The sequence below is a fragment of the Pituophis catenifer genome, unplaced genomic scaffold (genome assembly GCF_029215685.1).
Source record: "Pituophis catenifer annectens isolate HBS135680 unplaced genomic scaffold, rPitCat1.0.hap2 SCAF_7, whole genome shotgun sequence".
Classification (NCBI taxonomy): domain Eukaryota; kingdom Metazoa; phylum Chordata; class Lepidosauria; order Squamata; family Colubridae; genus Pituophis; species Pituophis catenifer.
The window spans coordinates 76,534,622-76,547,631 of NW_027256887.1; the positions used below are offsets into that span (position 1 = coordinate 76,534,622).

The window sequence follows — 13,010 nt, forward strand, 5'->3', positions numbered from 1 at the left end:
CTCCAGAGAAGGGCGGCATATAAATAAATAATAAAAAAAAAAAAATACCATAACCATAACCATAACCATAACCAAGCAAGGAAACAACCAAGCTCGGAGAGCACTAAGTAAGGATTCCACAGGTTAACTCTAAACTACATATATTCTCTTCTATTGGTACTTTAAACTTATTTACTCCGGAGGGAGCAAGTGCTAATCACTTGACTAGGACACCCAACCCGAGTACCTGCCATTTCTTCCCTTCTATTTTAAAACACTCCAAACTTCACTAAGTGAAGCTGAACTTAAACCCTCACCAGCCCCCCCCCCCTCCCCCCCAATCCCATAGCGATTTCCTTAGAGCGCTTTTGCTCCGGCTCCGTTCCCTAATCACGTGCCTCCCATTCCAACTACATTGCCCAGAGTGCCTTGCGCCCAGCGAAAGCCGCCCTTTTTTTTTTTTCCTTTACGTCGACTAGCGTAGCCGATGAGGGCGACCTTCGCGGCCGAGGCGGCCTCTGATTGGCTGGCGGCGCCTCTTGCGATGATGATGCCATAAGGGCAAAGGGCAAACGGAAAACTGAGAGGCGGAGTGGAGGCGGCCACCACGGCGGAGGGGGCGGGATTCCCGGAGGCGCCGGCGGCACCGTTGGGGCCTCCCTCCCTGCCTCCCTCCGACCCCCCTCAGCATCGGGACACCGGAGCGAGAAGGCGTCTGGTAAGGCGGCCGCGGGAGACGAGCGACGCGGGGTTTGGGTCCTGGAGGGCGGGTGGATGGGCTCCGGTCATTAGGCCTGGGTCACCACCAAGGGTCCCAACCGTCCCTTCGTGGGGCTCAGTCGGAGGCCCGTCGGCCAGGGGGATTGGCGTCCGTGGACTGCCCGGGCTCTCCTCCACCGGCGCCTCTTCCTTCTCCTGGGCGGCTGCTGACCTTGGCGAGGAGCTTCTCCCGTCCGTGCCCGTCTCGGCAGCTGCGGCGATAAGGATTTTCCTTCTCTTTTCGGGCACCTGGAGAGACAGTATTTAATTTTTAATTTTAGCTATTAATAGGACGATTTTTTATTTTAAAAAAAAATCTATGCCGTCCCACATTTTAAACCAGCTGGAAGCCGTTTTCGATTCTTGATACCCTCGGAGTCTTAATAGCCAAAGGTTTCGGCCACCTGCCTAGTTAGCCCTGACGTGTTTTTCCCAACATGAACGGGGGGGGGGTGAGATTATTTGAGAAATGGGCAGTTTAAAAAAAAAAAAAAAAAGGCAAACGCGAACAAAAAACCCGGAAGGTTTCCCTTTCAAATTAGTAAACTATGTTTAATTTCGTGTCAAGTGCGGTCGAGGATAACTTGCCTTCCTTCCCGAAGAGGCTGTCAGGTTGGTTATGGGGTGGCAGATTTGTCTACCTACCTTCTCAGGTCGGTCCTTCGGAAGTTGCAATAATAAAAACCGGAGAACCAACAGCTTACTTATATTCCCCCCACCCCCTTATATATTTTTTTTAGAGGAATAAAGACCATAATAGTCTTTTGGTAGGTTTACAGGATTGGATATGAAACACAAAATGTAAATAGTCTGTAGAGATTCTCAGTCATCTAGGTCATGGTTGTCCCAAATTATTATTATTATTATACACAAAAATGACAATATGCACAGCAAACGAGATAACCATGCTGGATTTCGTATCCCAAATCACTAGTTGAACACTTCTCAAGCGTTTAGGGCTGCGTGAGGTATTGGCGAATTATGCAAGCAGATCCCAGCAAGGTGGTTGTCTGCAGCTGACCAATGGTGATCTTGTCAGCGTCAATTATTTTTAAGTGGTTGCCTAGAAAAACAATTGGCGCTGACAATATTATTATTATTATTATTATTGCTTTTTCAGGAGGCAACTGGACTTTCTTGCTGAAGAAGCTTCTTGAATGAGAAGCGTCTTCAAAAGAAAAAACAAGAAAGTCCAGTTGCCTCCTGAAAAAGCATTATTATTATTATTATTATTATTATTATTATTATTATTATTATTATTATTACCTAGGATTATTGATGCCTAGGACGCTGGCAGCAACCCATATCAACCATTAGTACCAGTCAGTGGTATTTGTGATGCATTTTTGAGTTTCATGTTTAATGAATAAAGATAATAATAACAACCACCTTTATTGTCATTGTACATATATACAATGAAATTGATTTAGCCTCTACTGGTGCAATCCATAAGAAAATACAAAACAACATGAATAATATAGAAAATGGTCCTTATGCAAAAGTAATTAGGGAGAAAATTAATACGTATTACTGCAGGTGATGTTATAAGATATTTTACAATTCTTTCTGTTTTGGGTAGTATGACAGCCTTTAAAGGAACAGCAACTAGTTATATTTGTAAAGAACTGTACAGTCTTGGATGAAATCCTGCCCGGGGAAATGGCAGGCTTCAATACCTTTACAGGAGCAACATTGCATGAAACCCACTTAGGGTAATTTGAAACTTGTAAGCATTTGGGGATTAAAGTGTTCGTGGATTTGCAGTACAAAGGGCTGTCAAGATACTTTGGTATGTTTCAGGTAACTTTAGTGGCAAAAGACAGGGAGTAATATGGATGATTTGAATAATCAGCTGAAATATTTTGTGCAAGTACCGGTAAATATTAAAATTAAATGTTTTTACTTGGCTTAATAGGGAATTAAGTTATGAAGCAGGTTTGATACCAGCACTTGTTTAATCATTTGCCTAGGACTGTAAAACATCATGTCTTATCAATATGTGCAACACTTATAAATATTAGCTATGTATCTTTATCATGGAGCAAATCTATGGGTTTGATAGGGGTTGAAAATGACTTGATGGTACATAATTGTATATATTTACCCCCAAATTTAAAATACTACTTTTTTTTAGAGGCATAACATACATGATGACTCTCAACCCGGCTGATCCTTCAGTAGAATTAATTTTGCACGATTGGAGCAGTAAGCCCCACTGAACTATGTGAGGTTTAATTTCCATAAAAACCACTAAGAACTGATAAGAAGGAAGGTGGTCATTGTTATCAAACAACATCACCGAATACGGTAGACATCAAAGCACCTTTGAATGTTGCACCAGTTTCGGTGGAAGTAAGTCAGGACTGGGAAATCTATCAGTTCCATAACTCTTCCTTCACAGCATAATCCTATGCAAGTTAATTTTGACTGAAATGGATGGAAATCTTGGAAGTAGTGATTTAGATGTTTTCACTTCACCAGCTTCTGTTTTTCTATCACGGGGGAAACGAAAAGGAAAGTGGTAAAGGGCAAAACAGGAAGAGAGGATACAGAGGGACATAATAGGACTGTGTGTAACTTTGATTGCTGGTGACTGCCTGGACAAGTCACTGCAGTTTTCTTGGCAACATTTTTCAGAAATGGTTGACCATTGAGTTCTTCTTTCTACACCTGAGAGATAGTGGCTGGCTTCATGCCTAAGGTGGAACTAGAATTCATGGTCTCCCAGTTGCTAGCCAGGTGCCACTACCCTAAACTAGCTCTTAATAGGAGTGGGTATTTTTAAATATCCACCCACATTTCCAATATAAAAAAATAAGAAATATTCAATATGCTAAGCTTGTAAACAACAGTGCTTGGGTGCAGTTTGGAGTTACTCGGCTCTGCCCATGGCTTTTAAATTAGAAGATCTGGAAAACAATTCAGTGTTAGCTTTGAGGTGCTGTGTTGGAAGTTTTTAATCATAGGCAGTAACTAGGCCTTATGCTATATTTCATTAAATTATATCCTGTCTTTCTTCAAAGAGCTGAGGAAGAATTTTTTGCTGCTGGTAGTATACTATTTTGCCATGTACTTACCTATGTCATTAACCCAAGTTGATTATTTTGTTTTGAAAAACATAATTCTAACTAAGATGATCTACATCATTGCACTGTGTATGATTGTAGGTAAGAACGGACATAAATGAATATTCCTATGGTTAAAGAAAATCAAATAATTACCCAGATAAAAAATGAAATGTCTAAAGAGGATTCTAGCCTGATTCCCTTTTTCTCCTTGGAATTGTGTTTGTACAGAGAAGCATTTATAATAATTTCCATCTGCCATGTTTGAGCTAAAACACTTCAGACCGGTTTATAAGCAATGGTTATCAGTTCAAAATATGCTGTAGGCAGCTTCTAGGTAAACGGAGATATACTTTACATATTGTGTAATATGTATACATGTATGCAATTAAATTTCATTTTAATGTTTGCCAATTTGTGTGCATTCAAAGTGACAAAGTTATTCTAAGTCTTGTCATATTAAGATGTATACTAGTACACTTTACATACTTCATTGGAACACTTGTATCCCATCTTTCTTCACATTTGTTTAATATTCTGTTCCATATGTTTTGTGTACTCAACAGCTGAAAATCTTAGGTTAAATACTGTATGTGTCGTCTTCAAAAAGCTTCCCTGTTAGACTACTTTGTATAGGAACATTACATAATTGATTTGGGTAGAATATTGTTGATGACCACCTGCTCTATGACTGATGTTAAAATTGATTATAAAGACACCTGTAGCATGTGAAATTTAAAATGTTAATTGAATTAATGACATATCAGAAACGATTAATTATGAATAAACTAGGCCAAAATACACATACTGTACCAAGCAATAAAGTAAACTGTTTTCATTTCAAATTTATGACAACTGTTTTTTTACTATTTGTTATCCAGTTGTTTAGAGATACGTTGGGGAATTTCATTTGGCTGTTTATTAAGTTTAACTGTGGCCACATTGAAACCCATGTATTTTTTCTTGCAAAATGAGCCATAGAATAAACACTTTGCTACCTGTGGAGTTAAGAAGTTGAATAAAATTTTCTCTTCTGCTTAAAATAATCTTTCCAGATGGTAAATTGCTTCTTGCTTATTGACAAATACAAAATCTAGTTGTTCTCCACCTTATTTCTACTACATAGGAAGGGCTTCAGCTTGACTAATTACTTTTTGGTTTGTTCAGTACAAGTATCTGAAATAAACTAACCATAATTCTTGGCTACTAGGCCTGGTTTTAAAAGGCAATTTTCTGACCAGTAATTACTAGTAATTTTAATGCACATATTATTGGGTGTTTAATTTAGAACAGTGGGTCTCAACCTTCCTAATGCCGCGACCCTTTAATACAGTTCCTCATGTGGTGACCCCCAACCATAAAATTATTCCATTGACCATTGAAAATATGTGTTTTTGGATGGTCTTAGGCGACCCCTGTGAAAGGGTCGTTCGACCCCCAAAGGGGTCCTGACCCACAGGTTGAGAACCACTGATTTAGAATCACAATACTTCTCTCTCTATGCTACTGATTGCTCTTGGCCATGAATGCTCATAGGTTATACGTTGATTGTGGTCAGATAAGTAGAAGAAACTCAAATAGGTTGAGGAGATGTTTAACATAATGGCATCTCTTGATATTTAAATAGCAAAATACCAAATCCTAAACTAGTTCAATCTCCGTGGTTGTATAATTTGGGGATGAAGCCTGTTTTATCTACCGCTGATACAATTATCCAATCATACAGTTGAAATGTGTACTATGCATATATTTCTTTGTGTCTTTTGTTTGAGAGATAGTAAGTGAAATAACCTGTATTCACAAATTGCTGCATAAAATATAACCTTTGCTTACTGATCTTACTTAGCAGTATCTTGAGTATACATAGCCATGGAAAGATATCACTAGTGAGCAATATTAAAAAACATTTTGTCAGCAGCAATATTGAAGCCTTATAGAGCAAAGGTCACAAAAAAGTTTGTTGACTTTTTGATTGCATAAGCTTTACAAATTAGATTGCTGAATGGTTGTTTAAAGAACATTTGCTCAATAGTGCACATGTCTTCATTTTTAAGGGGGCATTTGTACTTCAGTGTAAATAACTACACTTTAAAAATTAAGGGACATCATGTTATTTGGGTGAAAATTGATATTTGTTAAATACTCGATATTGAGTGATTGTCAAGAAATGTTCTACTAATTAAACATGACTCAGTCATCCTTTCTTATATCTTTGTCCTTTTGGTTTTTCCCCCAATCTAGATGCAGCTATTTCTTCATTTTATGCAATGTCTTCAGTTCCTTGCTTTGAACATGCCAAACCTCCATATCATCTGGTTTATTTTACTTGGCTACCTTAAAGTTTGAATGAAACATTGCATTGTAATTTATTTTAACTTAGTACCATGTATTTTGATTTTGTCATTGCATGGTCTTGGGGCAAGCAACAAGTCAGTTTGTTATATTAAGGCTGCAGATCAGATTTGTGCAGATTTATTCCCATTGGGTTTTCCAACATAATCCTTGTATGTATTCGGAGAGGTGTGGTTAATTTGCACAAAACAGGAGAATCAGTTGTTTATCTGTGAAGTACTGTAGAATTGATTTTGGAGCAGGCCAGTGATATATGTTGAAGGAATAGGTTTGGGTTTTGGAGTGAGGATGCCATGTCTTATTTATATAATTTTATTTGGCAATTTACTTGTCATTTAGCGTCATTAGTTTACCATCCATCCATCCATTGCAAGGCATTTTCCAAGGCACAACAACACTTTTATCAAGTTTCCACATGCTCACTGCCCTCTAAAATTGAGAAAACTACACACCCACCAGGCAAATGTGTGCTTTTTCTGTTTTAGCTTAATAATATAGGGTGTTGTTGGTGCAGGGTATCCCTTACAATTAAGGCACTGGTTGGGTCACATATTTAATGAGATCAATTAAAACTCATGTTCTTTGTATTTGCACCAAGTACTAAATTTGATTCATTTCAACCTTGTCTTACTTTTTATGGCATAACATTTTATGCAATTCCAGCCTTTTTGGTTAATTTATGTCTGTCTGGGTGTATTGTGCAAACCAAGAAAATGTAATAATTCAGAATCCAATCGGGATCAGTCACTGGGACCAGAGGTTGAGTCTTCCAAGCTTTCAGACTCATGACCGACCCAGATTGGATTCTGCAACATTATCCTGGTACATGTACATTTGCCTTCATTTGTGTAATAATCCAGTAATACCCAATGTACCTTGTTATACAAACTGAGCCAGCATGTTATAATGGTTGTTCTGCCAGGCGGAGAGACCTGTGTGCAAATCTGTAGTCCTCAAAAAAAATTACCGGTAACTTTAAATACCTAGCTTGTTGCATATAGTTTAGGAATAAAATGGGAAGGGATGAAAGGATGTCTGTAGTCCTAACCTTATTCCTTTCCCTATTTTAAAATAGAGTATGAACATACCATACTCTAGAGTTCATACTCCTATTTTAAAATAGGAGCACAATGGCTCAGTGTTTAAAGATGCTGAGCTTCTTGTCAGCTGAAAAGGTAGCAGCCCAGGTTCGAGACTCGAGTGCTGCACGACAGGGTGAGCTCCCATTACTTGCCCACCTAGCAGTTCAAAAGCATGGGAAATGTGAGTAGATAAATAGGTACCACTTTGGCGGGAATGTAACAGCCTTCTGTGTGCCTTGGCATACAGTCATTCTGACCACATGCTCATGGAAATATCTTTGGACAATGCTGGCTTCCCAGCTAAGAAATGGAGATAAGCACCACCCCCTAGAGTCAGAAATGATTGGACAGGGTAAACCCTTACCTTTATTTTAATATCATTTTTAAAATCATCAGAATTCTCCCACAAAAGCATCTAGAGTTTTCAGTGCTGCTTTGTATTCAAACGTCTAGGAGCTCATTTCAGTAGATGTAACATCATGAAAATACCAGCCCTGATTCATTTCATGTAGAGTTTCTTTTCTGGATTGCTTTTATTTAATAAAAATTGTCAGGTACTGTAAATTCAGTGGATCTCACTGAAGGCAGTCTTGTTGAGCAGGTTGTATTTGAGTCCTTGAGGCAGAGGGAACCAAACAATATGGCCACAAAAACATCTGCATAATTACAGGAAGTTTTCTTTTGCATGCTTAGTTAAATTTACAGTTTAAAATAAGTGGCACTTGTGACTGGCTCAGACCATATGTTATCAGCAATAATACTACTATGAAGCTAATAACAGTTATTTAATTCAGTAATTACACAGATGTACTGTCACGAAAGCGCAGAATTATGGGATATGGATTAGGAAGCTTGATTTAGAGAGTCCTGTTTTGATGCTATGGGCATTTAGTTATTCCAGTATGCAAATTACTGCATTTACCTGAAGTGAAGACTGCCATTTCCTTCCATAATAATTTAACTTAAAATGAGATTCTTGCCTTGTGACGTATGTAGGAAGACAGGCAGGTGAAGTATTTTTATTTAGTCATCTTTTTATGGTGATGTTTATTTTTTTCATAACTGTGATAAAGTATCTTGCAAGTAAAGATAGCTTGGCCATCAATAAAAATTTATGTATGAATGTTTTGGTATATATTTGATGACTAATCAGAATATGTATTATATTCTAATTGATTACAATTGTATTCAAATTATATTTTAATTGAATTTTTAAATTTAAAATCCTTATTTATTGTCTTAACATTTTATACTGCATTTTATTCAATATCTCTAAGCCTCCGTAAGTAATGTTAATAGCATTCCATCTGAATCCACATTACATGTAGCTGATTAATAGTGACCACACACAATAGAGTAGTTGTTGAATTGGTTATGTCTGTTAGAAATCTGAGATTTATTTATTTATTTATTTATTATATTTCTATACCGCCTTTCTCCCATAGGACTCAAGGTGGTGTACAGTCAAGAAAAATATAGATACACAAACATCATAAAATTGCTAATTAAAATTATTATTATAACATAGTTTGGCCCAATTAAATAGAACCTAAAATTAGATAATATTTAAAAAACATTCACATGTTCATATGTTTAGCCCCACTTGTTGGAACATCAGGGTTTTGAGGGCACGGCGGAAAGCACGGAGATCAGGGATATTTCGTATCTCCGGGGGCAGTTCATTCCAAAGGGTTGGAGCCCTCACAGAGAAGGCCCTCCCCCTGGGAGTTGCCAGTCGGCATAAATTGACTGACGGTACCCTGAGTAGTCCCTGCCTGTGAGAACGAACTGGTCGGTGGGAGGCTATTGTGGCAAAAGACGGTCTCGTAGGTATAACAAAATTGTTTTGTTTTTTAACATTGTACTAATACTAACTAGGAAGCTTGCTTCCCATATTATAGCTCATTGTAATTATTAAAAGGGGAAGTACACACTTATGGAATTTCTAATATCAAATTGGAGAAACGGAGAAGAATTAGTTTCTAGGCTCCGTTTCATTTAAAATGATATAATCTTTTTATAATCTTTTTATTTTTTAAACATTATACACTTATGATTTTTAAAAAACTTTTAAGTATATTTCTGTGGTTGAAAAGCATCATCTATGTCTGGAATTAGAGGGTTGTATTTTGTGTACTTCTAATAATGTTACCTCTTCCAATCAGTATTGGAATATGGCTTGTTCATTGCTGACGGTTAAAAAGCATTATTGGTATCGGGTGGATGTAGCACTTTTACTTTATTAAAGCTATCAACAAAATTCCCCAGCTGCTTTTCAGTCATGCAAGGTCAAGGAGATTATATATGATTAGAAATTAACAATTTTATGTTGCACGAGAACCCAGTTTATGCAGAGTTATAAGTAATAGTGTCAGATAGAAATGTTCCACTATCTAAAACTAGATAAAACTATATTTCTCTTTATCTCTTAGATAAAGAGAAGCAATACTACTAATAAAGTTATTAAAAGTATGTCTCACTTTTCCTCTAAAATGGTATTCAGCTTCTACCAGACAAAGGTTGATTCTTGATAAGATTTAGTAGGGATTGCAGTGATCTAAAGTAGAAGATCATTGCTGTAGGCAATACAACTGTTTCCTATTTTCCACACATTGACCACCTTGTGGGTTGAATTGGGCTGAAAGACTGGCCCAAAGTCACTCAGTTGATGCCTAAGACAGGCCTAGAATTTAACAGTTTCTCAGTTTGACTCCCGTTTTGTTTCATAAAACCATAAGTATGAGGTATAAGAACCGCATCGTTCAAAATTGAGTTGTTCATTGTTGTTGCTGCAAAAAGATACAACTTAAGCCAAGCATTTTGGCTGCATATACAGTGCTCCATCTATCCTTTTCCTGACGTAGAATTCCCCATCTGATCCCTTAAGACAGCAAAAACACTTGTCCTTCCATTACTTGTCCATGTGGCCACTTCATTTACTATTTACCTGTCATCCATGTTATACATGAATTTTCTGTGCAGGCGACAACTACGGAATATAATTGCTGCCTGACTTTGCTTGTATTGCACTGAAATATTTCATTGTCTGCCTGAGCAACCTGCTGTTAGAAAGCTGGGCTGCTGTGGTTTAATACAACTTTCAAGTATGAAAAAAGCAGTAAGAAAGAACATTGATTCTTCTTGCCAGAGACTTTGCTGTTGCTGATGTTCTGGTTAACAAAACACTGAATTTTCTTCTTTCCTTTTGATAGAACAAAAGGCATATTCTTTCTTATTGATTTGTGACACTGAAAGTGATCCCTGGCAGATAGAATGTGTGTTGTTCTGCCCATAAACCGGCTATAGAAAGCATTCATCTCAATATGGTTGAGATGTGGAGGTTTCAGGAGGGAGCTTTATTTCTGACTTAGGGTTTGAATTGTGAATAATTTCCTGACAAGCAGGATTTCCCTAAAGAGTTTGTTTCTGTTTTTAGAGTGTACAGTATAGGATGCTGCAGTTGTCTGATTTCTGGGTCCATTTTGGTAGTACAATACAAAGCAATTATTTAGATCTTTCAGTTGAGTTTCAGGCTAGGATTCAGTACTGAGACTGAATCTTGGTGGCACATGTTGATGATCTGTGCGGAACATAGACACCCGTATTTATGCTTCTTTTTCTTTCAGCATCCTTCAGTAGTATTGATCACAGAATCCTTTTGGATTGGCTGTGGGAGCTGGGAATTAGGGCTGTGCTGGCAATTGAAACCATTATTTTATGGCGATACTTGTCTTTTTTTCATGACCCGTTCCAGTTGGTGTTGGCAAAGGGGACAGAAATTGTCCTCCAGGGCCCTCTTATGTGAGGTTCTGCAGGGTTCAATGCTCCATCCCTTCCTGTATTCTTACTTTTTGATTCATTTGATTCGTCAGGGAATAGCAATCCATCTGAGCATGTTTTAAACTTTGTATTTAACTTTAATTGGGTTACAAAAATCTGGTATTTGTATTGTTGTTGTTCCTTCTGGTTATCTTTCATAAGATGATTCAGCATTTGTAGTATATACCATTATTGGGGTATTCAGACACAATTGGATTTTAGCCTTAAGGTTTTATGAATATCCTCTATCCTGTCTCTTCTTTTCTGCTGTTTAGAGGAGAGATCAGAATATGGTCATCCTATTTAGGAGTTATAAAAACAATTGCTCCTCTCATTCAACTGCAGGAGATAAATGTCTAATCAGTTGTTGCAGAATTATATTCCCTGTTCTTGGAGTTATTGAAAGAAAGTTAAGAAAAAGTAGTTACAAAAAGTATCAGCTGCGCTTAGAACTGAATTTGGCTGGCTTCCACCCATTTTTTTAAAGCACAAAATGTTCTCTCTTTTTTAAAAATCAAAATTATCCATATATTCATTCTCACTTGTCTTTGTTTGTACAATATTTATTTTATTGCGGGGAATCTAAGTAAAAAAATTCTGGAACTATGCAGCAGGGCTAATCCTGAAATAGTCCTGTACAAATTCAAATAAAATTGTCTGGCCCTCATAGGAATTGACTCAAATGCAGTAGGCCAAGGACATTTTTGGTCCTTTTGCAATTCTGTGATAAAATCAGTGTTATCACTTAAGTGACCCTGTCTATATCATATGCAAATCGAGAGTTGTTGAATAATAGGACAATTTTAAGTGACGTTTACCAAAGGGGCTTTACCCCATCAAAAAGCTTGCGTATGACTGTGCCCCAGATTTCATGGTAAGTCATGGGGTCCAAAGTAGATTTAAAGTTTGAAGATATTGTTATAAGTAATTAGGAGGTTAGCCATTTAGTTCAACTTTGAAGCATTTGATTAAAAATAGCAAAACCTCATATGTGCCTTTTTATGATAATAAAGGAAATGTGAGCTCATAAAAATGATTATCATTGTAACAGCTAATTTCTCAATAATGTATCATTGCAGTTTAGCTGAAAAAACTGTTTAATTTCTACAGAACGCTTGTTTGTCACCTTTATATACAATGCAGGAGTGAAGGGTGTTTGGGATAATGTGCAAGAATTTTAACATTAATGTTTATGGTATCTTAAGTATGGTATTTTGGCACTTGGTCCTTGGTGCCAAAAAGGTTGGAGACCACTGATATAGTAGATTTAACAGTTGTTTTGAATAATTTGAATTCTTAGTCAACAACACAACATCACCAGCACATAAAATGAAGTAGATATATATATTCACACCCCCAAACAGCATACTTCCAACATGACCACAAGTATTATTTGCATGTTTATCCATAAATACATAAAATAACCAAGGGATCATTACACACCTTGTTTTTCTCCCTACTGAGTCATTAGATATTCCATTTCTTCCCATGTGTGCTCTACTTACAATATGCTTACTTACCTTATTCAGCAACTAAACATAATCTCCACATTCTCACTTAACACTTAATAATTCTAACATACAGTATCAAAAACTTTCTTTAAATCAACAAATGTGCAAGAAACTTTCTCAACACTTTCAGTGACATGCTAAAGAGCAAAAAATCTGTCTAGTCCTTGCTATGTTGCACTTCCCAACTTCTGCTCACTGTCAGCTCCTCTACCTGTCAATCAAAATTATGCCAACTATCTTAAAGCAGGAATGACTCCCTTATATACTACATAGAGAGCTTTTCTAAAATGTGTAGACAGTCCTCCACTTATAACCATTGATTTAGTAACCATTCAAGGACACTTACGATTGGTCCTCACCATTGCGACCACTGCAGCATCCCCCCAGTGACATGATCAAAATTTTGACACTTGGCAACTGGCATGTATATATGTGTACTGACA

General features: G+C 37.2%; 1 protein-coding gene across 1 annotated transcript in view; it reads left to right on the forward strand.

Moving 5' to 3' along the window:
• The first annotated feature begins 565 nt into the window (after positions 1-565).
• ADIPOR2 (adiponectin receptor 2) overlaps positions 566-13,010 on the forward strand; it is a 37,363-nt gene continuing 24,918 nt past the window's right edge. Inside the window, exon 1 of the mRNA XM_070946691.1 lies at positions 566-697. The gene's annotated coding sequence lies outside the window, so the exon portion shown is untranslated. The remainder of the gene's footprint in view (positions 698-13,010) is intronic.